The 22,536-nt window shown below is 40.6% G+C and overlaps 1 protein-coding gene across 1 annotated transcript in view; it reads left to right on the top strand.

Moving 5' to 3' along the window:
• Positions 1-1,784: 1,784 nt before the first annotated feature.
• The window catches only part of LOC119659076, a 305,119-nt gene continuing 284,367 nt past the window's right edge, over positions 1,785-22,536 (top strand). Inside the window, exon 1 of the mRNA XM_038066989.1 lies at positions 1,785-2,814. The gene's annotated coding sequence lies outside the window, so the exon portion shown is untranslated. The remainder of the gene's footprint in view (positions 2,815-22,536) is intronic.

Raw genomic sequence — 22,536 nt, 5'->3', positions numbered from 1 at the left:
TTACTGGAATGTCACTATCACAAAGGATCGCCAAAGTAAAGAAAGTTCTCGCGCACTCATAGATATCGTAACACAATATCGTAATACTTCTTTCCGTGTTCTAAAGTGCAAGATGGATTGACATATTAGTTGGTTATCAAATCTAATGTCAAATATTATCGTTGCATTCAGAAATTTAATTTGTACCAAAACTTAATATCTAGTCTAGGTCTAGGTAGTCTAGTTTGGTCTTGAAATATTTATGGAAATTCAGAGAAGGTTTAAACGATGAGAAACAAAAATACTAAAAACAGAAATTCTATTTTCCAATACAACATGTTCTGAGCTGTGAAACATTTGATGCCTTTTGTCTTTTTAGAAATAAAAGATTGTCACTTGATTGTAATATGAGGTCCGATGAACATAGTGAGGGATTGAACTTTATTGAATATCAATAAAGTTGAAATTGACTCTAAATTTTATTTAGAAAGAAACGTTTATATGGGAAGAAGAAAAGTGCTGTTTTTAGGGTTTTACCGCAATTATTCGAATTTTTCTCATCTTTTAAACCTTTCCTAGACCTCCACGGACATTTCAAAACCAAGAGACGATAAATCCGTTCAGCCGTTCTCGAGTTTTAGCGAGACTAACGAACAACAATTGATTTTTATATATAAGAAGATTATATTCGCAATAAATTTGAAAAATTTGGTGAAAATCCCGCTGTTATTAGCAACGTTACAGCGGGTTAAAAACTTACTTTCGATGGGTAGTTATATAATTTTTAATCATCATAAAAAAGTTATATCATGTCGAAGTGAATACGATTACATACCAAGGATATGTAGCAATGCTTGTGGTTAGGTGAAGATGTGATCTCCGACTTGTCTCTTCTTTGAAAGCGTCATTAGTTTCTGTTGCTTCTTTGTGACGCTCCAGTTTCAATGCTATTGCAATTAATGACATTGACGGTGGTAAGTCTACAGCAGGGGGATAGCATGAAGCAAGTAGGAGTAGAGCCTGTAATCGGAAACTGAGAGGATGAGACCCAGTCAATTCGGTGGTGTGGTCAGGCGAAAATGCAGAAAAAAAAACAAATTTACAACCTCCCAGCAAAGACTTTAACTCTCGGTTCAGATACTTTCTTCCAAATTTGTCTATTCTGGGTTCATTTCCGCGTATCTGGTTACTCGCACTTAATTTATCTAATGTTCATTTGGTGCTGGTAATTGGTCGCTGAATGGGAAATTTATTTCGGGTAGTATTCTATGTAGCATAAATCTATCTATTCTGCTGCTATGAGATTCCGAGGTTCGTATTCTGATAAATACTGAAATTATTTGAAAAGTCTGCAACCTCACGGTCAATAAAAGTTCATTACAAATATCTGCAAAAACTTAGCCGTGGATGGCCTAAATCGATTTGCATATCAAATTACGCAGTTTTGATTCCACCTTAATTGAGAATTATTGGCCTCTACTCGCCGCACAGAAGTCTGTGGCAAACACTGGATAATCTAATGCATTCATTAATCCGCTGGCCACTGTAGAGCCTTCATCTTGGGGATGCCGGGAATCTCATGGATCTTTCGGGACTGGATGTTCGTGCGGAGTGCGCGATCCGCAGGGGCGATATATAGCCCACAGTTCCTAGTGTGCAAGTGTAAGAATCTTTAGCTTTTAGCTTCGGAAAATTATGCGCCGTAGTCGCGGCTGCAGCACCTTCCGCGAAGCTATCGCCGCCGAATGCTGTGCCGGGCCAAGATCGCAGGCGCTTTGTGAGGGAAGCGAGTACGTACTGCTCGTACGCTACAAGTACTCGTGGATGGAGTATGAAAATGTAAAATGTGCTATTTGCTATATATGCAAAACAACGGACGGTCGAGGGGAGGAAGACGGCGGCGGCGTCCACGGTGAAGAATAAGAAAAGCGTCTTATGATCGCGCTGAGATTTTTTCAGTCAACCAAATACGCTCGATCGTCGCGAATGTGTTAAAAAGGGTTTCGCGAATCGCACGTCGCTGAAGGGTTATTCAGTCGGTTCACTGGAGTTTTCGTTGATAGTGTGTGAATTTGGTGGATCTTTTTAGCATTAGTGCCCTCTCCCAAGATAGCTTCCGCTCCAGCGGATTCCGCATATTCGGATAGAAGCGAGTCTGCCTGGCGAACCCCTTGTTACCGCGATTATCTCAAGGGTTAATTTCGCTACTTCTGATCTTCAGATAAGTCTGTAAATCATGTGGAATATTATGGCTTATTGTTGCTGGTTTTCTCATATGATTTGCGGTAGTTAAGCGAATGTAATCAATGAAAGTGCATAACTGCTTTGTTAATTTTTTGGATAAGGAATAGTGATGTAGTGCAAGCGCGGAGAGCGAAGGCTTCTCGCAGCTTCAATCTCTTAATCAATCTGTATCTTTTCAATAATATTCAGATTAACATAATAGAATGAAATATAATCTTGTCGCCAGTGTAATAATGTTCGGCGTTATATTGTAATATTATTGAAGTGGTTTTTCCTGCGGTTTAGTGTTTGCTTGCCATTCCCTCTGCTTCGGCAAAGGAGTCGTTTTTTTTTATGCCCGTAACCCGCAACGGTGTGTGTAGGTCGTCCACCAATCTAAAAATTCATTAATAAGAATATATAATAATAAAGTGCAATCGCCGACTATTCGCTATGCCTACTTAATTGAATTTGCGCGTAACGAAAGTGCTAATGTGTGCAGTCATTTTGTTTTGAGTTGTCTAAACAGCACTTGATTGGATGTGATAAAGCGCGGAATAATGATTTTCATGCGATTTTTGGATTAAAAACACCTTTCAAATCAGTTGATCGGTAAGTCTGAAAGATAAAGATGATTTGCAATTTCTTCCTTGTGGGGAGCTTGTTTATACTTTCTCTGTAAAATCCGTTATGAAGAGTTACATAGAAGAAATGTTAAGTAAAGAAGGTTCTCTCCGTTGGTGGTCATTCATTATCGCAAATTATTGACGACCATGTTTGTGTCACTTAGTGAAAATTGTATATTGTGCTCGGAGATTATAGTGGTGTGAATATAACCGTAGGTCAGGTCCAAAGTTTAATGACATAGCTTTATTCGCTTCTTGCTAAATCTTTCACTTTTTTAGTTGCCGTTGGTCAATCGAGATTGACGTGTAAGTGCTTTGCATCATTTTCAGGTTCAATATAACCAGTACAGATGAATCAGACGAATGCAAATATATAAGAATTCTCTAGGAATCAGTAGGATTTTTAGTGGCAAAAAAATCAGCTAAAAATGAGCCGATTGGGTGTGTATGACGTGGGGAAAAACAAAGTCTCTGCAGACCTAGTGACCTAGTGGTCTATTGTACTTGACCCCCAGCCGAACGAAATATCCTAGATACGTAATCTATCCTCTGCAGCTGGAGCACATCAGCACCAAAGATCTGATGCACCCATAGGCGGGGCATTCACATAGAAAATATTACTCATGGATCTCGCTTCCTCCTTACAGGATGGACAGGTATCACCTTGTAAAATTTCCATTCTGAATATATGCCCAGCTAGTGAATTATGGTCAGCCAGAATGCTCACAATACTTCTGGAAGTCTTCTTCCTTTTCAATAGAATAAACTTTGCAGTATGTTTGCTTGGTTCTAACAGGAAAAGTTTGGTGTGTTTAGTAGCATAAAGACTCTGCCACCTGTCATTATCGGTAACTTGTTCCCAGTTTTTAAAGACAGTCTTAGTCAATGCTACTGACACTCCCACTTTTGCTAATGTATCCTAGATTAAATTTCCCTCTACACCACTATGAAAATTCTCAACTTGATCTTGGTGTTGAGATAACTGCATTTTTAGATTTTAGACGGGGCAATGAAATTGGATCTAGCGCTGTTAATGAGTCGGGCAACATCCAGTTTGATTTCACCGTCGGCAGAAAACACACTTCCTAGATATACAAATTGATTGATGCTCTGTACATTAATGCAGATAGGGCCAGTATGATGACCCGTCAAAATGAGAACATTGGTTTTGTTGCTCTACTTGCCTTTCTTTCTAGATCCAGAGCCGTTTGGCCAAGGTCCATGACTTTGTAAGAGAGCAAACAGATGTCATCAGCTTAGTTAAAGTGTTTGAGGAAAGATGTCATAGTCCATTGAGTCCCTCCACGCCCTCCGGACAAGGCAGCATAACAAGTCAGTCACCGATAACAAGAAGGAATAATATCGGTGATAAGATACAACCCTTGCGGACTCCGCTTTCGACCTCAAAATGATGCGAGATTTTACGTCCATGCAGCTCGTGATATTTTGCGCCAGCATATGTCACTCTCATATTGGCTTTCGGAGTGCCCTCCCGGCATAGAGCACTGCAGATACACTCCCTGTTCACGCTATCGAAAGCTTTCTCAAAACCGATGAAGAGCAAGTGCAGCGAAGATCTAAATTCCGCGCACTGTTCCAAAATGATCTGTACGGTGTTGAAGATCCGCACTTTTGAAGGTGCGGAATGGAAACCAGCGTACTCTCTGTCGATCAAGTTTTTCCGATGTTCCTTGGTACGTTCCAGGATTATTTTAGCTATTCCCTTTGTAATGGCAGGGAGCATGCAGATAGTCTTCCAATTATCACACTCAAAACGGGTGCCCTTCTTTGGCATCTTAACCATCAACTCCTGACTCAGCAGCAGATCTGCAGTAATTGCGATAAATAACTTTGCGAGGCGACCGTCAAGCCCAGCGGCTTTACTCCGTTTGAGTGCATTGATGGCCGAAATGATTTTTCTTCTGCTTGGGGAAACAGTCCGTATACGCATGTTACGGTGACTAGCCATCTCATCCATAAGAGGTGGAACCCCACCGGATGTGATACGGTTTAGAACCGTGGTGAAGTGTTTTTCCACCTCTTAAATTGCTCCTCATTGTGGCCATCAAAAGAACCGTGGTGAAGTGTTTTTCCACTTCTTCAGTTGCTCGTCACAGGGCCATCAAAAGATTTGCGACCACATGCAAGCACCTTCGTGATGCCGTACACACTTCTGAAATCATTGGGTTCTACGGCATCTTCCACTTTCTTGACCAGCGTAATAACAAAATCCCTTTTGTCACACCGCACACTAATCTCAACTATTCGGGATTTCCTTCGGTATCGCAGCAGCGGTCAATAGAATTTTCAACCCCTTCCGTTCATCGATCTGCTTCCATGATTCCGCAGTTAGCCAGATCTTATGACGCCCTTTCGGGACGAAGCCGACGATCTGTGTAAAACCCGAGACAAGTGCATTTTTGTTGGCAGTACAATGCTCATCGATATTGTCAGGCGGGTTATTCAGTATATCTGCATTCCGATTAGCAAGATAGCATTCGCACTTTCGAGCGAGAGTTGGACAGTTTGGTTATACAAGCAGTCGATTTTGAATTTGGGGGGTCGCAGATCTCCAACCCTGCGAGAAGTGGCGGACGCAAGCTAACGTAAGCGACCATCAGATGGTGATCCCTTTCAAGGTTGATGCCAGCGCCTTGGTTGTTATGTACATCCAGGACAACTCCTAAATCTACTGCTTATCGCGAAGCGTCGATCTGATTGCTGCTGACCTTATGGCCGGCTCTCTGCCGGAGAAAGATATCAATTATGAGGCGGTGGAGGTTTCAGAAATTCACGAACTTCCTACCGCTATCGTTACGATCGCCAAAACCGTGATTCCCATTTTACATGTCCGAGCAAGCTATTGTCAGACCTCACCTTGGAATTTAGATCACCTATCACGATCTATAGGAAGCCCCCTGAATACACACGGTTCACGGCTCGTAGAAAGTATTCTTCTCCATTATATTAGAAGTCTCCGTTGGTGTATATCATTGTATAATTGTGATGCTCCTTATCCTATCTGGATCGGAATCTTGTAGTTAGAAGTCTATCAGAAACCGATTTTCCGGTCAAGAGAGCGTGTATAATGGTAGCCTTTAGAAGCAACTCAACACCAGATTCGCATCTGCTATCCCTTGGCTTTCTACAGCACAAAATCGCATGCAAGAGGGAGAGGAGTGCTCTCTACTTCTTCTCTCTTACTTCGCTTAGACCCAAAATGTCTAGCTTATATATTTGCAATTCCCGCTCAAATTGGGAAAAGCGGGCATTCTGAGGAACGCACGTTACCGTCTTCGAGGAGCGTCCGCACATTTCAAAAACCAATCATAGTTCGAGGCGTCGGAATAAAGTTGAAAATTTGCAGGTGAGTGTATTCTTAACCATTAACTGGTGTCAATATTTTTAGGTACCTAATTAGTGTCGTGGGTCCAAAATGACCTCAATGGGGAAAAAGCAAATGAATAATATTATATATAAAAAATGTGGCGATGGCGTAGGTCAGGACGCCAGACAACTTTTAGGGGTATCGAATTGGAGGACCTCGGCACAAAACCGGGATGTCTGGAGTTCCTTATTAAGGCAGGCCTAGACCGGATACCGGTTGTTCCGCCGTTGATGATGATGATAAAAGATGTGGAGAAAATCTGCATATTTTTAGAAAATAACCCATTTTCTTAATAATGATCAAATTTTCGGTAACTTTATCACACGGGGTGCGGCAGCATAACTTCTTTTTTTCAAAACTCAATAAAAACTATTGTATGCATCGGAAAATATTTATTTATTTTTTATAATGTAGGTACATGTCTAAAGTTTTTATTTACATTGTTTTGAAGATCAAATCTGTTAGGTGACGTCCCCCATTCTCCATACATTGCGTAAACTGATTTCTGGCGTTTGTCATGACTCTTGTTAGCATAGCAGGTGTTATGTTGGCAATTTCTTCTTGGATGTTGGTCTTCAAATCTTGTAGGGTTCTTGCACGGTTCACATAAACACGGGATTTCAAAAAACCCCATAGAAAAAAATCACAAGGGGACAGATCGGGAGAGCGTGCCGGCCATTCCAAATCGCCTCTAATTGAGATAAGGCGCTCTGGAAAGTGTTCCCTCAAAACAGCCATCGATGCTCTTGAAGTGTGTGCTGCTGCACCGTCTTGTTGGAACCAAGTGAACCAATTGAAGTCACGTTCTGAAAGTTTCTGCACTATCGCCATCTTATAGGGATGAAAATGAAGATCATCACGAAGAATTCTTCTCACAGAACGATCGGATAGTCCAAGGGCAGATGCGTGTTTGCACGCAGAACGCCGTGGCGATCGCAACATTGACGCTCTCACTGCTTCAATGTTCTCAGGTGATCTAACGGGCCGAGGGACTCCAGTTCTTCCTTTTGTCGCACTTGCAGTTTGTCTGAATGTAGTGACCCATGTAACAATTGATTTGCGGTCTGGGACGGGAGCCAACGGGGCTAAATTAAAGCGATTCCGAAATGCACGCTGTGTTGCAATAACCGAACATCCGCTTGAAAAGTAAACCTCAACGGCAAAGGCACGCTCCTCACTATTCCAACGCATGATGGCAACTGAACTATGTCGGGACAAAACTTTACAGTATCCCCTCTTGAACGAGACCACTAGCGCTCCGCTATGACATCAACTAACTGAGTGGCGCGCATTTTAAAAAAGGAAGTTATGCTGCCGCACCCTCTAGATCCTTCATTACATATTTACTTATTACTTACAGTCTTCGATCTTGAGTATCTTTTTAAATGTGTACTTCAGATAGTTGAAAAATATGAAAAAAAAATAAGGAAAAAATAACGAAAAAATAAAAGCAAACACCCTTTTAGGTTTAATTAGGCTCTGAAATTAAACAAAATCGAATCTTTTTCTGATATTGATGAAATATAAAAAAAAATGACAAACTAAACGTAACCTGAAAATATTTGTGAAAAGAAAGTGAGTTTCTTCGAATTTACTAAATGACTTTTACGAATACAACATTTTGAACTTTGTTGAGATTGTTTTTGGTTCTTTTTTCTGTTACATGGATAGTAATATCCTCCTTTACGTTCAGATTTTTCGATAACGCCCACACCTAGATTTTCACTGCTGTAAAGGTTTTGACATGTTTCGTGTGCTCTAAAGGGTTTTCTATTCTTCAGTAAAACATTACCAAGCATTTGATATGTTTTCCGTGAACAAATTATAGGTAACTAAAATTACTTATATAATATACTACAAAATTTAAATTTATTATTAAATTGTTGAACATATTTATTATTCTTAATATTTCTCGGCGGATTCAACCGCCCGCTTCCCTATTCAAACTCCAACTGACATCGAAAAACAACTTTTGACAGCAAAAATTGATGTGTCGTGGCTAACTTGATTGCAAGACGAAGGTTGCTCGTTCCGCCACAACACACCATTCCCAGCTGAAACCAAGGGGGTTTCAGCGAGGAACCAGATAGATGCCCCCCTCAACCCGGCTGCCGTAAGTCAAAGCGGACACGTCGCGCTCCTCTCGCCCTGGTCGCGTTTTCTAGCTGGACGAAAGGCTTTAGTCGAGCGACGGAGACTCATTTGGTCGGACTTTAGGGACTATGTCCAATCTGTTTTTCTAGGATTCCGTTTTTCTATTACAGAATGTTCGCCTGCAATAGTCAGACTAAATTCTAAGTAACAGCGACCTGAGAGTGACAATTTATCTATCACCTGTCAGTCTCTAATCAACTCTAACAACTAGGCGCGCGTACCTTCGCGGCGGTGATAAAATTAAATAGCTTCCTTTCTCTATAATTGTATTTGCTACCGTCCCAACCAATATGCTGAGCGTTTGCATCACAATATATTAAGAGTTCAAGGCCACTTGATTCTGCGTCGGCGGGGACACAAAGAATCATAGTGTAAGTAAGCAGAGACAGCTATGACGTTTCTCCGCTTACCATTAACCTGGTATTCTAAGTTGACCGCGACTAGGTCCTACGAACAGAATTGTCTCAGCATGGTTGCCTCTAACATCGAAGATGACTTTTACCGATCCAATGCCACAGATTTTAGTGTAGTCTAAAGTGTAGACCGCCACTAGCTGAAGATTTTGCTGCATCCAGTGTGGATCTCACTGAGGTTACCAGATTTTCTTCAGCTCCCACCGCGTGTCGCCACACTTAGTGGTGTAGCAACATCCATGCCCTCATTCCCAAGAAACTTCGCCTCCTTTCGCAGTGTCTTCCAGTGTCGTCAACTGAGATCCTTTCCAGGTTCACGGTGTCCCCTGAATGGATTCCCCCAATGGACATAGACTTTCCTTTCGCAAAAAATTTCATCCAGATAAGAGAGTCCCACAAAGTAGGTTAAAGACCTTGGAGTAAAAATTGAAATTCTCCCTAGCAACAGCAAGTTTTCTAGGTTTTAAAAGAAGGATTTTCCGAAAAATTGCAGGATTAGTGGCGCCAATGTAATGCTGAATGTTGTGCGACTTTCATGTTGGTAATATCTTTAAAATAATGGGAAGATTATTTTCTAGATGGGAAACCTTCCCTTCTATGTTGCAGGTCAACTAATAATCCCTTGTGGCAGAGAAGTCTATGTCTATTATTACTAGATGAGGATTATAAACTTTTGTAAAATTTGTTGACAACATCGTAAATTTAATACTATCAGCGAATACCCATATGCAATGCTAATTGGTGTCGAGTTAGCTGTCGCTAGTCTCAATTTTTATGGATGGCTTATAATTTTCGTTGCGGAAGGAAGCGAGAGATGTTGTATCAATAAGGTAGAGGCTATCTAGAAAGCAGTAGGATTGATAAAGAAAGACTTTTTTTTTAAACATCAAACAAATCTTTTTTTTATTTATTTATATTTAATGTAAATGTGTCTTCATTAAACTATTAATGGTAGATTTTGACTTTATTGCATGCTAACTAGAAAATTGCTGCTATTAAGATTACTTCTATCCTTCACACTAGCTATCCTCAGGTCGACGTTCTATCTAATGCTTTTGCAGCGGAGCGTCAGCCGAAATTTTGAATAAAACCGCCAATATGGAGGTATTATTTCATTATTTTCTGAACTAATCTTGGGGACCTTCTGTTCTGCCGCCAAAGCATTTGATGGGCCCTCGGGCCTGAATAGCGAAGAAACCTCAGAATTCCCCAAAAATCGTCTGACAAATCTCTAAGACGGGATTTACTTAAATTGTCGTTAATGATCGTTCGCTGGCTTCCTCTGCATTATGGTTTGAAATAATCTAAGAACTTTTATGGAAAAAAATCAAGTCAGTTTTAAATTATGATTTTTATAAATGATCAATATCATTATCAACGGCGCAACAACCGGTATCCGGTCTAGGCCTGCCTTAATAAGGAACTCCAGACATCCCGGTTTGCGCCGAGGTCCACCAATTCGATATCCCTAAAAGCTGTCTGGTGTCCTGACCTACGCCATCGCTTCATCTTAGGCAGGGTCTGCCTCGTCTTCCTTTTCTACCATTGATATTGCCCTTGTAGACTCCGGGCTGGATCATCCGCATCCATACGGCCACCGCAGCCTGTTGAGCCGGATTTTATCCACAGCTTCACGGTCATGGTATCGTTCATAGATTTCGTCATTATGTAGGCTACGGAATCGTCCATCGTCATGTAGGGGGCCAAAAATTCTTCGGATTATTGCTAAGAACACAAGTTACGAGGAATAGATAAGGACTGGCAAGATCATTGTCTTGAACAGTAAGAGCTTTGACCCTATAGTGAGACGTTTCGAGTGGAACAGTTTTTGTAAGCTGAAATAGGCTTTGTTGGCTGACAACAACCGTGCGCGGATTTCATCATCGTAGCTGTTATCGTTTGTGATTTTCGACCCTAAATAGGAGAAATTACCAGCGGTCTCAAAGCTGTAGTCTTCTATCCTTATTCTTCGCGTTTGACCAGTGCGGTTTGATGTTGTTGATTGGTTGGTTTTTGGTGCTGGCGTTGCAACCATATACTTTGTCTTGCCTTCATTGAGGTGCAGCCCAAGATCTCGCGCTATTTGCCGCCTGCTCGATCTGGATGAAGGCAGTTTGTCCATCGTCTTTAGTTGGCGGGACCTCCAACACGCCTACATTTTGGCTGTTCAGCAGTTCATCAAAATATTCAACCTATCGCCCCAAAATGGCCATTCTGTTGGAAATTAGATTTTCCTCTTTGTTTCGACAGGATGAGCATCGTGGTGTATAAGGCTTCATCCTGCTGACTTGCTGGTAAAACTTAAGTGCCTGGTCCAGTTGCTCCCAGTACTTCTCCAGTTCAGAGGCTTGTTGCTTCTCCTAGGCTTTATTTTTCCGTCTGTGAAGTCGCTTTTCCGCTCAACGGAGGTCGTATAAGTCCCGTGCCCGGCTTCTTTGAGAATGCCATATCACTTGGTATGCAGCATTCCGTTGCTAGCTTACATTCATTGTTGCATCAGCAGTTTGGACTTTTCATGCGGCTGGGGCATGTTTGTGGCCGTATCAATGATAACGCTTTGCGGATGGTTGTGAAGATCATTTGTTGATACGTCATCGCCAGGGAATCTGTTAGGTGTGGTTATTGCGGCATCCATTTCTCCTTGTGTTGCAGAAGGCTGTGTTGTTAATGGCTTCAGTATTAGCACCCGATTGTCAAAGGGGAACGTAGCTGGTGTTGTTATTCGAGCCCGGAGCACTGCCAACGAGATTGTGATCCGAGTCTATATTGTCCCTACTTTATAAATGATATAAATAATTAATTTAAATCAAATGGATTAAATCAATCACCCCTGGAAAGCAGTCACTGAAGTCTCCAGGGGCTATTATTTTGCTGATATCGCATCGCACCGTGGAACTTGTGGTGATAAGCTGTTGTTGCCTTATTATAAAACTTCGGCAGTTTGCCTCCAGGTTGATGATTTTGTGATTCAGATCTGTCTCGATTTCTAAATTGAATGCTAGATCTGATCATAATCAATTTTTTATTTGACTTCCAAAACAAAAGAAGTTTTTTTTCCCATATGCCGAAAGAATATGTTTTTTATTTTCAAATATCGATATTCTGACGACCAGTTGTTCTCTTCAATAAGAATGTGATTAAGATTCACTGGTGAAGAAGACAACGACAAGTTAGTCCTCTTTTTCTAATAAGGCGGATGAAATTACATATATAGCAGTAGAGCTCGCTATTTATTTGCTGCCTGAACCACCTAATTCAGTGACCGGAGTTACTGCACCCACCATTGGATGAGTTATCAACTTGTGAACCTTGCCTCTAAGTGTATCTTCCACGATGTTGACGGTTTTTTATCCCGGCCAAGAACCGCAGCGTTAAAATACTCTAATTAACAGGCAATCCCCACGACCACTGACTGGCACTTCAGCTGCTTAAATCAGGCTATTGAATTACTGCGTCAAAGTACTGACATTTTAATCGCCACCAGACTTTCGGATGCTGGAAGTGGCTCTCAACTAATACAACTAACATGAAACTTGTCAAAGGAAGCGAAACCCCAACAATCTTGTGGAGGCATATCTTGAAGAAGCAAACTCCTATAGTCACTTGGAGAGCTTTTTCAATTCAATAGGCATTAAATAAACTTAAGCGTGGTTTCTTGACCTAGGCCAACCGAAACAACTCCCGGGATATCGACATACGAGACCCTTTAATTTGCTGGGATAATGATATCTAATCCAATTGTCTGCTGGAGCTTTACCAGTGCGAAGATGATATTCTCATGGTAAAGGCAACTTTGTAATCATCACCGAATTTGAATGGAGTTTTGAAAACTCCATTGCAACTGCATTGTACCATGTTGAAAAGATGAAGAAAATTACTCGCAATCAAAAAGCGTATTGAAAATTGACTATTTGAATTTGTGATGTTAGATGTCAGTAATGGGTTGTTGGGATGTTTTTCTTTGGACTACCTATACTTTACTTTGGATCACGCAAAATTATTAATTTAATTTATTAATTAATTTTTTTTTAAGATATAAGCCTAGAAAGTTCGTATTCCTTTCAACATTTTATGTATACTATACAAAGGTTCATTACGTCATTTTCAGATACATTTATGTATTGCCAACAGTTTCTGTGAAGATATAAAAAACTTGAAGACGTGAGAATTTGAGCGTACATATGAATACCAGAGGCCCATCTTCTGATAAGTGAATTGCCCAAAGGCTGAAACGTTATTGGAATAACCAAATAACTACAGTATTTATGGTCTTATTAGATGTATGAATATCTGGGAATGTCCATGGTATCTTAGGCGATATTGGATACTCACCGCGGTTTAATCTTTGCTACTCATGTTCAAGTAAACATATTTTCAGTATTTTTTAATATTGAAAAAAGCTCAGACAATCCAGGCAAAAAGTGGTAGTGAATTCCAAATTTCAGATTTGTAATACCCGGAAACATTGAGCGCCAAGCTATTGCACATTGCGTATATTTGCTAAACGCATCGTTTTTATTCTACTGTCGATCAAGACCCAGATAACTAACGACTTTTGGGTTTTTTTCTGCAGCTCATATTATTTCTTTCAATAAATCGCGTTAGTTTGGCTTTTTTTGGGCACATTCGTTCGTAATATATATGTACATTTTCATTTAAAATTATAATCATATCGTAACATTGCAAATTGCAGGTACCTTTAATGTTAATTTTGGTAAACCTGTGACACGAGCTTTGATTATGCTTGCATTACCTTGGCAGTAATGATCACAATGAATTTTTCTACACTGACAAATGACGTTGAACTTTACCATTCAAAGTCATTGTTACAAATTATCTGCAAAGAACTTTCCTTTCTAAAATATTCCGCATTTGGAATAAAAACTTGTTTTTCGGAGATTGCTATTGATCAGGCTTTCCCAGTGACTCTAGTTAAGTCATGAGGAATAGGCACATAGATATATTTAAGTATTCTTATTGCATGTTAGCATCATTTTGTTCTCCTCAGTATTAATTAAAATTAAAATAAGTTACATCATTGTCACCTGTACCATAATACTCTCTAGGTCATTCATACATATGGCTGCCGGTATCCTGCAACTGGGGCATAGTGCGTTAACCATACCCACGCGTTAGCACTGCTGTTTACTGAAATGTATTTTGGCTTTCTTCTGGTCTTCCTAAGAAGCTCACACCTCTCCTGAATTATTCTGCGCCAGTGCGGTTTCTATTGTATGACATAGCCAGCGTATTACAAGCAGTTAAACCTCTCTGCCTCTCCCAGCTCGCAGAGGGTGGGGTATAGACTCCCTGACTTAATAATAAATACTATATTGCTCAATTCAACTCGAAAGTCTACAGGTCACTAGAGGTACCGTCTCTAGTAGTACTTTCTAACCCTGGCGTATGGGGCCATTATTTAAGTATTACTATACAGGGTGGGCTTGCTGTTAGGCCTTCACGATGTTCCTCGTTTCTGCCTCCAATAATAGCTCATCCTGAATTATAATTATTTCTTCGTGGTACTGCTCGATCTATTCTGCAATATTGCAAACTATCGGACAATTACGGTCGAGTCATTTGCGGAACCGACAAATGTATCCTTCCCTAGGAAAGCAAGCACGAGAACTTCGTTATAGACCATTTTTAGGCTGTTTCCTTTGCATTCATCACGAGAGTGGTAAACACTTTCCAATATTTAACGAATGTTGCGCTAGGAAGGCAATATATATATATATATAGATTGTCTTGGCTTCCGTTTTTAAGAATTCGGCTTCACGACATTGCTTATCTTTCTGAAAGGTCTTTTTTCCCCCACGTCCATAACACTGGTATTTGGTTGCTCTTTTTTCCAAGTGCCACATCCTTAATTGTCATATACTCGTAGCTTGTTAATCTATTGTCTCTTTTCATCGCTAGTGGTCTTTGGAAATAAGTTGTGCCGGCTGACACCCTTTTATCCTATGAAAAGCACTAGGCCTTGAATTTTTGTTATCGCTCGCTTTGTTGTTACCTGCTCCCTAAGTGGGCATACATGTAATCCAATTTACTTGCACACTACAGTCAATAGTTTGAATGCAGTCATTACACATGTGAGTGAGTTTGAAATCTGGAACCCACGTTTCAAACCTGAATCTGAGGACCATGAAATTCTTATTAGCTGTTGTATCGCCGTCTTAGGATTATGATGTAATTAAGCGATGTGTTACGATTACTATGCATCACGCAGATTTCCGTGAAGGATGCCATTCAGGATTGGCTGCCTAAAGATGACATTGTGGTGTTGATGGCGGATCTGAATGTCAAGTCCAACTCTAGCAACACGTTGGTAGGAGGCGTAATCTTAACAACCTTAACAGCAGTGAAATGTCTATAGACTCCTCTCTTCTCCTTTGTTCTTCGAGCACAGGGTCTTTCACAAGGTCAGTTGGGTTTCTAAGGACTAGCAGCGAAGACGTAATCAAACGACTAGATCATAATTAACAATAGATTCAGGAATTGTCTTCTGATTGATGTGCTGAAATCGCCCTCGAAAGGAGTCATTATCTGACCGCCGCTTACTTTAGTTTGCGTTTTTCTACTGCAAACCGTCTCAAAGTTTTGGAAAAACGAAAGAACGTTATCATATCTGGTTGACTACAAAAATGTATTGGCGGATCGATGTATGTAAGGAGTTGAAAGCATCTATAAGTCGAGTTAGTGCGTCGTTATCGCCAAATATTAAGAGAAGTACAGGTTAGCGTACGTCGTAAGAAAAAGAATTCTACCATTGCGTTTGACAAGGGAAGTAAAAACTGTCGTAAATAGAACTGATTTCGTTACTATATATTGCATTAAGAAAGAACTCCTTGGTGCTTGTAAGAGTTTCGATAGTCTCACGAGGGACGATCAATTCTTCATGCTAGATGATGAGCAGCTGAAGAGGCGGAAGGAACAATTCATTACGATTCTCAATCGCATAAAATCCACTGTTGCCCTAAATCCACTCAAAAGAAATGAGGCCGCTGGTTTTGATGTTTCTATTATTTCCATTCATTTGTAAACCACGGGAATCTGACATTTTCTCTGGGTTTGGAAAAATAGGGAAGCAAAATCGGACTGAAGATAAACACCAGCATTATTGAGCCGTGAAGTCAGGGAATCCCTTTCATTAACGGCAGGGGAGAGGAGGAAGGGGATTTTTATTTCAAGGAACCGGTATCTCCACCGGTCGAGTTCAATCTTCCCCGCAACAAAAAGACCCCGGACATTATGCGGGAAACGGCTTCATTTTTCATCGCTTCTCTAGTGTCATCGCCATCGTCTAAAACCCTATTTTCAAATACATAGGGAACGTGCCTTCCCAATTTTGTGCAAGTAAGGCTAAAAATCTCTCTTTTTTGACTCGTTTTGTTAAGAGAGTTGGTAATCATTTAGTGTCCGCTGCCGTTCTTCACGAGCAACCACTTTCAAAAAAGCTCATCTCGGAGTCGAGCATTAACCTAAGAAAGTACCTTGGTTTTGACTCTATCAACTCGCTGTTGAACATTAAACGCAGGGTCCGGATTCTCCTTTTTGTCAATGTGACTACATTGGTTTTTTCCAGTCGCTTACTTTTGCGACTTCCATTACAGTATCCACAGTGGAGTCATTTCTTCTTTCTTTTCACGAAATCGCCAGCATTTAATGCGCGGCGGACCAGTGCGTTCCTCAGCTGTTTTATCGGCTTCATTTGCAAGATGCCGATCAACGGCCGATGGTCTTATAGGGAACGGCTTTGAAATCAGTGACGGTGGTAAAATGTCGTGTGTGCGCTTTACTGTTCCCACTATAAAATGATAGACAGATGGTAGATGAGACAATAGTTCGATAAACCATATACTCACAGGTAAAAGGTCATGAGAGTCCGCAAAATCGACTATATGCTCGCCACCCTCATTACATGATCCAAACCCTTTTACCCATGGCACGAATTGCTGTCTGTCTTTTCACCTATCACACATGACATGACATAACCATTAAGGTCACCTGCAATTATCATATAGTTATCGGCAGACCCGTTACAGATCTTTGTGTGAAGAAGTTGCCAGAGGGCATTTTTCTCGTCATCAGTTCAATCTTCTTAAGGGGGCTCAAAAACCCTCCCCCCCTTCTCGACTGGACCGGAGTTTGTCTTGCCGTGTAGATTGATGTGAACGCCCTAGCATTTCTTCGAGGATTAGGATCTTTCATCACGATCATTTTGTTTTTGACGACATTGGATGCACTTTTTTCCTGATTTTATTCTACTGCGGATAGTACAAGGTACGTTGCTTCAAACCCTCTTTCTTTACCTTGGCTTGAGACCACCATGTATGTAAATGTACATAACATGGTGGAGTTAAACGCTGAAAAATGTTATCCCTAAACAAGTTGGCTGCTTGAATCCATATGGCAGTGGTATCTGATAAGTCGAGATGGCATGAAACTGAGTCCTTATTCCGATACTGTTTACTGATTAGCACTAGATTAGCTTTTACCTCCGCAGCGAACTGTACTAGCAACTCGTGAGTGATTGCATTCCAGGGCATGTTGATCTGTGATTTGTGAATCGTCCGCTCATAGGCTAACCATTTTTAATTTTTAGTGGGAAGCTACCTAAATTCGTACATTGCATACTACTCAACTAATTCAGATTTTCCCACCGTTGAAAAGTTTCCTCGGGTATAGCGGATTTTGCTGATGACTTCCGCAAAGGTCTTGCTCTCCGACGGTTTAATGAGCAGAGCTGGCGGTCTAGTCCTCCTTCGTCTCCTAACCGTTTCCTTTGGTGCTCCACCATTCGTATCCACTTTGATTTTAGGCAGACGGTTTTCTGAGGGCGTTTCCTCTTGTCCTTCTTTTGAATTCTGAAGACTACCTAAGTCTTCTTCAGATGCGTTTTCCTCTTTCCTTTTTTTCACCTCAGTTCGCTCTGCAACAGACTATATGCGATAGCTCTTCTTCGCTCTGCAACGGACTATATGCGATCCGTTTGGTGTTTATGTTCCTCCTAGCATGAAGTGCGGTTTCCTCCGTTTCCGCACATTCTCTGTTGGTATCAATGTAGAAGAAAATCTGGTAGTTAAGCGACCCATAAGTATTCCTATTATGATCCCAAGACTCTTCTTTGTTGGGTTGGTTCATGTCTCCCCATGAGTACCTTTTTCAACTCAACAGAAGGGTTCTGATTTGTATAGCAGCGTTTCTGCTCCTTTCCCGGCCAGCTCCACGGCTGATTTATTGCTTCCTAACTTAATAAGGCTCGAAATTCAGAGGTCTCCTATTGGCCTAGGCAAATGTATTCAATTTATTAAGGCATTGTATTGGTATGATTACCCATTGGTTCGAAGAATGTTTTTTCTTGCATCAAGGACCTCTGCGTTTTTCCTCTGCTGTAAGGGACCCGTCAGTGTGCTAGGCAATCAGTTGCTGGATTGTTGATCTACTGTCTTTGAAATGTCTTATCGAAATGAAACTTCATCGTCGTACTGATGTTAGTATTCGGGACACCGTCTAGAAAATATGTCGATCTTCGTTCAATAAATCAGCTCTCCATCTCGCTGATGCCTCGGGACATTTTGAAGATTGCCCTGCTTGCCTGTACCTGTGTGCGAATATGAAAAGAAGTCAATTCTAGAAGGACTTGCTCGAGTTCTGTGGTGAAGAATTTGAATTAAACTAAACCAAAACAAGTAAAATTTTATTAAAATGGGTCGTGTTGTTTTCGGGGTAATGACTCTCCGAAATTGGAATTTTGCTTTCTTAAGTAAGCTACCACTATTGTCATTTAAAGATATATACATACATACCTACAAATGAAGCCTATCCACTCATTATTAACCCTTTTTCTTATGACCGCAATCCTATATAAGCAAATATCATTTTCATCGCAGTGTCCATATAATTATTATGTGACAAAATACAAAACAGCAGTAGTCGCTATTGAATGTAACGCGCCATTAGATCTATCTAATCTCATAAACAAGAATCCATTTCTTTGTCCGCCTCCCTCATTTATTGCCAGCCTTTTCTCCATTCTGAAGAGCATATCTACCACTTACCGACAAAATGCTTGCTTTAACTAGATCCCATTAAATGAGGGAACTGAACTAAAAATTGTTACACCGGTAAAAGTGACAGTCATTGTTGTACTACGTTTAAGCTACTTTTCAGCCATAGGATCCGCACTAACTACCATAAGAGCGTATATGGTACGCGAAAGTTCGTTGCTTCCTCAAGAACAACAAAAATAGTCCCACGAAAATGTGCCAGAGAGAGACACAAGACGTGAAGGAGTCAACAGGTAAGAAAGAGTTTGAGCGAGCGCTAAGAAAGAAACAATACCGGAATTTGAATCTTGAAGTGCAAAAATAAGAAAAGAATGAGAACTGAAAGCAAGAAAAAATAAATATAAAAAAAAATATGAAGGAAAAATATATAAAAAGACCAACTACATGCAACGAGAAAATGAACGAAAAATCAATCTATAGAAGGCGAAATGGGTCAAGACGTACAAAACAACGGAACGGACAACGGATGGATAGTACAATACTCGGATAATAGGGAATATATTGGCAAAATGTTGTGCGCGTAACAGCTTTTCATATAATGCAGATGGCGCACACAATGGCTAGCTAGATAGCGAATCGATATAATAACGCTTGTAATGATGCTATTCACAAGTATCATTAGAGTGCTCAATGAGAAGAAGACAATAATAAAATACCCAAATCGTGTGTCTTTAGTGCTGACCCTAGTCAACAGCATGGTCGTAGCCATACAGTACCCATTGACTGCAAGTTCAACGAGTACGAACGGTATCTATCGGAGTATCTTGCCAGAGTATGTATTGTATCTATAGGCATTAGACTTGGTGGAGCGCAACTATCCAATATAATACAAAATCACTAAGAAAACAAACACAAAGATCAGCTTCAGATCGCTTAAATCGTCTAAGGGGCTCAAGTCTGGTGTAGACCTGTAAATATAATAGTCGTTAAGATCTTGGTGAAGTTGAACCAACTAATAAAAACAAAGCAGAGTGGCTTTCACATGCCCCCGAAGTTTATTGATAATATTTTACATCTAAAATGTTTTCTTTTATCGAATTTATGTTTATTTTTAGTTCGCTAATCCTCCTGCCAAGATTGCACTTTTTGGACGGGCCGAAAAAATCATAATAGCCCCCTAGCAAATAGGGAAGATGTTGAAGATTTTGATAATATTATATATGCAACTGTATCTTCTGTCTTTTCACATAGATATGACTCTGAATAAAAGATATATCATACATCTCCAGCTGCACGGAACCCTTCAAATATTACAAAACACCTTCAAATTGGGTACACCAGACAGGAACTTTCCCACTGTAAGCATGGTTGTACTTAATTTGGAATAACATGTGAAAACTAAAGGCCATCAAATCTAAACTAATACAAAGAACAAAATGCAAATATCTACCTATTTCTAGATAGATAACTTTCATGATGGGACGCGATGACAACCTTGGCTGATAAATAACTTTACTTCAAAGCTAAATCACTTGTGTATTACAAATTCAGTGATATCAAGATAGATAAGGAGAAGGAAATTTTTGAGATAACAAATCTAAAAGGTGATGAGACCATCTGAAAAATCTTATAGAGTGAATAATGAATGTATTCGTTTGTAATATGAAAATATACAAATTTTCGCGCGGCGAAAATATTGAAATATATTATTTTAAAGAGATTTATTTATAATTTTTGTGGGGATCATCATTTTATAATGTCTGAAAAACGCATGTCTGTATCGAGCTGACTGTGTCATAAATACCGGTGTTCTGTATTCGCGTCTATTTTAGTTTTTCCAGCTGAACCTCTATGTAGAAATTTATACTGGGTAGGAATGATTTCAGCGCTATGCTCACTATCCCTATATTCGCCTATATCCCCTTTTGATATTTACTCAATATTCCTTCCCACATTGATGGCACTATCCTACGAGGAGCTTCACCACTTGAATTGTCTCAAATGTGGATTGATTTCCCACTAAAGCCTCTTCTTCTTCTTCAGTCTTTGTCCCACTCAGAAGCGAGATTGGTTTGTTTTGATCTGTTGCGCTATTTTTCGCGGGCCTCGGACTAATCTGGATGGAGTCACGAGGTTCTCGACTCACAATCCAGAGTATCAAGCCATCCTTGCTTCGGTTGGCTTTTTCGTCGTTTCTCATTGACTTCGATTTTCAAACCCATTTTGGCGAGTGGATTACAAATCCATACCATCGAAGATGCTTTTCTCGCAATTTTGCAACGACCGGTGCAACCTCATATAGATCGCGTATGTGATCACGACGTGTGACGCCACATATTCAAGGCAACATCTTCGTTACCATTACCGAGAGGCGCTGTTCACTGCCTTTTATAGTCGGCTTAGACACATTGGGGCGACAGGACGGACGACACTGTGTTAAATTTTGTATTTTAGACTTTCGTTAATTCATTGATTGCAAAGAATGCCAGTTGTGGACCACCACTTCATTTTGTATTTAGTCCTCTTTGGACGCCACCTTGTTGTAGTGGGGGAGCCTGTAGTAGTTTACTACTACACTAAGGGTGTCTAAAGCACATCAATATGCAAGCAATTAATTGTAACTCTCCAAGTGGTAAGGCGTCACAAACTTCGCATGCACCTGCGACTTTGACAAATCACCTCACGACCAAGGCATGGATTTTGAAGGCGGCGCTAGGTTCATGTTCCTCCATGGGGAAATCTGTGGAAGACATGCTTTTCACTTCAGGTCACACACATACTTCAGGCCACACTTAGTGGTGCATTGCTTCACCAAGTGTGGCTATACCCGGAGAACTCGAATACAAGAAAGCGGAGCTTTCGATGGAATGTGAGGACAAACTGGTAACCCCGGTAAGATCCACACTGGACGCGTCAGACTCTTCAGTTAGCACCGGTTTTCATATTACTACATAGCACTACAAAGAACTAAGTGATTTGGGAGTATATGTAGAATCAACTGGCCTTGTACTCTTAATAAGATGCGGTGCGATGTACTCAACATATTTGTTGGGGTAGTAGTAAATACAATCCCAGAGGAGAGAAACTATTTGGTTTTATCACTTCAGCTGGCCTGACGACCGCGAACGTAGGGTGCGCCCGTACTTTCGTGATGTCAACAAGAAGTGAAATAATTGGTTTAGTAATCTGCACTGCGAAGTTGTTGATTAGAGACTGGCGAGTGAAGTCAGGTACTGGCAGGCGAACAGTTTGTAATACGAAGACGGATTTCTAGGAAAACGCATTGGACAATACTCAGTGAATTTCTTGGCAACAATGCTGAGCTACCTAGGCACCTAAGGATTCCTTTGGTGATAGAAGTCACTTGAAAGCTCTGAATCACGCACTTTTTGGGTGCTTTAAACAGGTTTGTCCTATTTCCCGAGACCAACGTGGTGGAACCGAGAACTGCAGGGACTTAAAAAATCGGACGATTTTTGACTGGTTAAACTTCCCCAGCTCACAGCGTGAATAAAAGGATCACGTAAAGCGTTCGCAGTGACACTCTTTAAGAGCACACCGTGAGAAACTAGCAGGAGAAAGGAAGAATCCCAGGCTATGCAGAGTCCTTAAAAATCTGCAGCGATAACCAAGCTGCACTGTTTGCGCTGAGTCGTCCTTTGATCACCTCGAAAATCATTCAGTAATTCAGAAACCTTTTGAACTCTACTTTTAAATTCAGTTCGGTGGAACTTCTTTCGATA

Source organism: Hermetia illucens, chromosome 6 (genome assembly GCF_905115235.1).
Source record: "Hermetia illucens chromosome 6, iHerIll2.2.curated.20191125, whole genome shotgun sequence".
NCBI classification, from domain to species: domain Eukaryota; kingdom Metazoa; phylum Arthropoda; class Insecta; order Diptera; family Stratiomyidae; genus Hermetia; species Hermetia illucens.
This window is presented reverse-complemented; position numbering and strand designations above follow the sequence as displayed.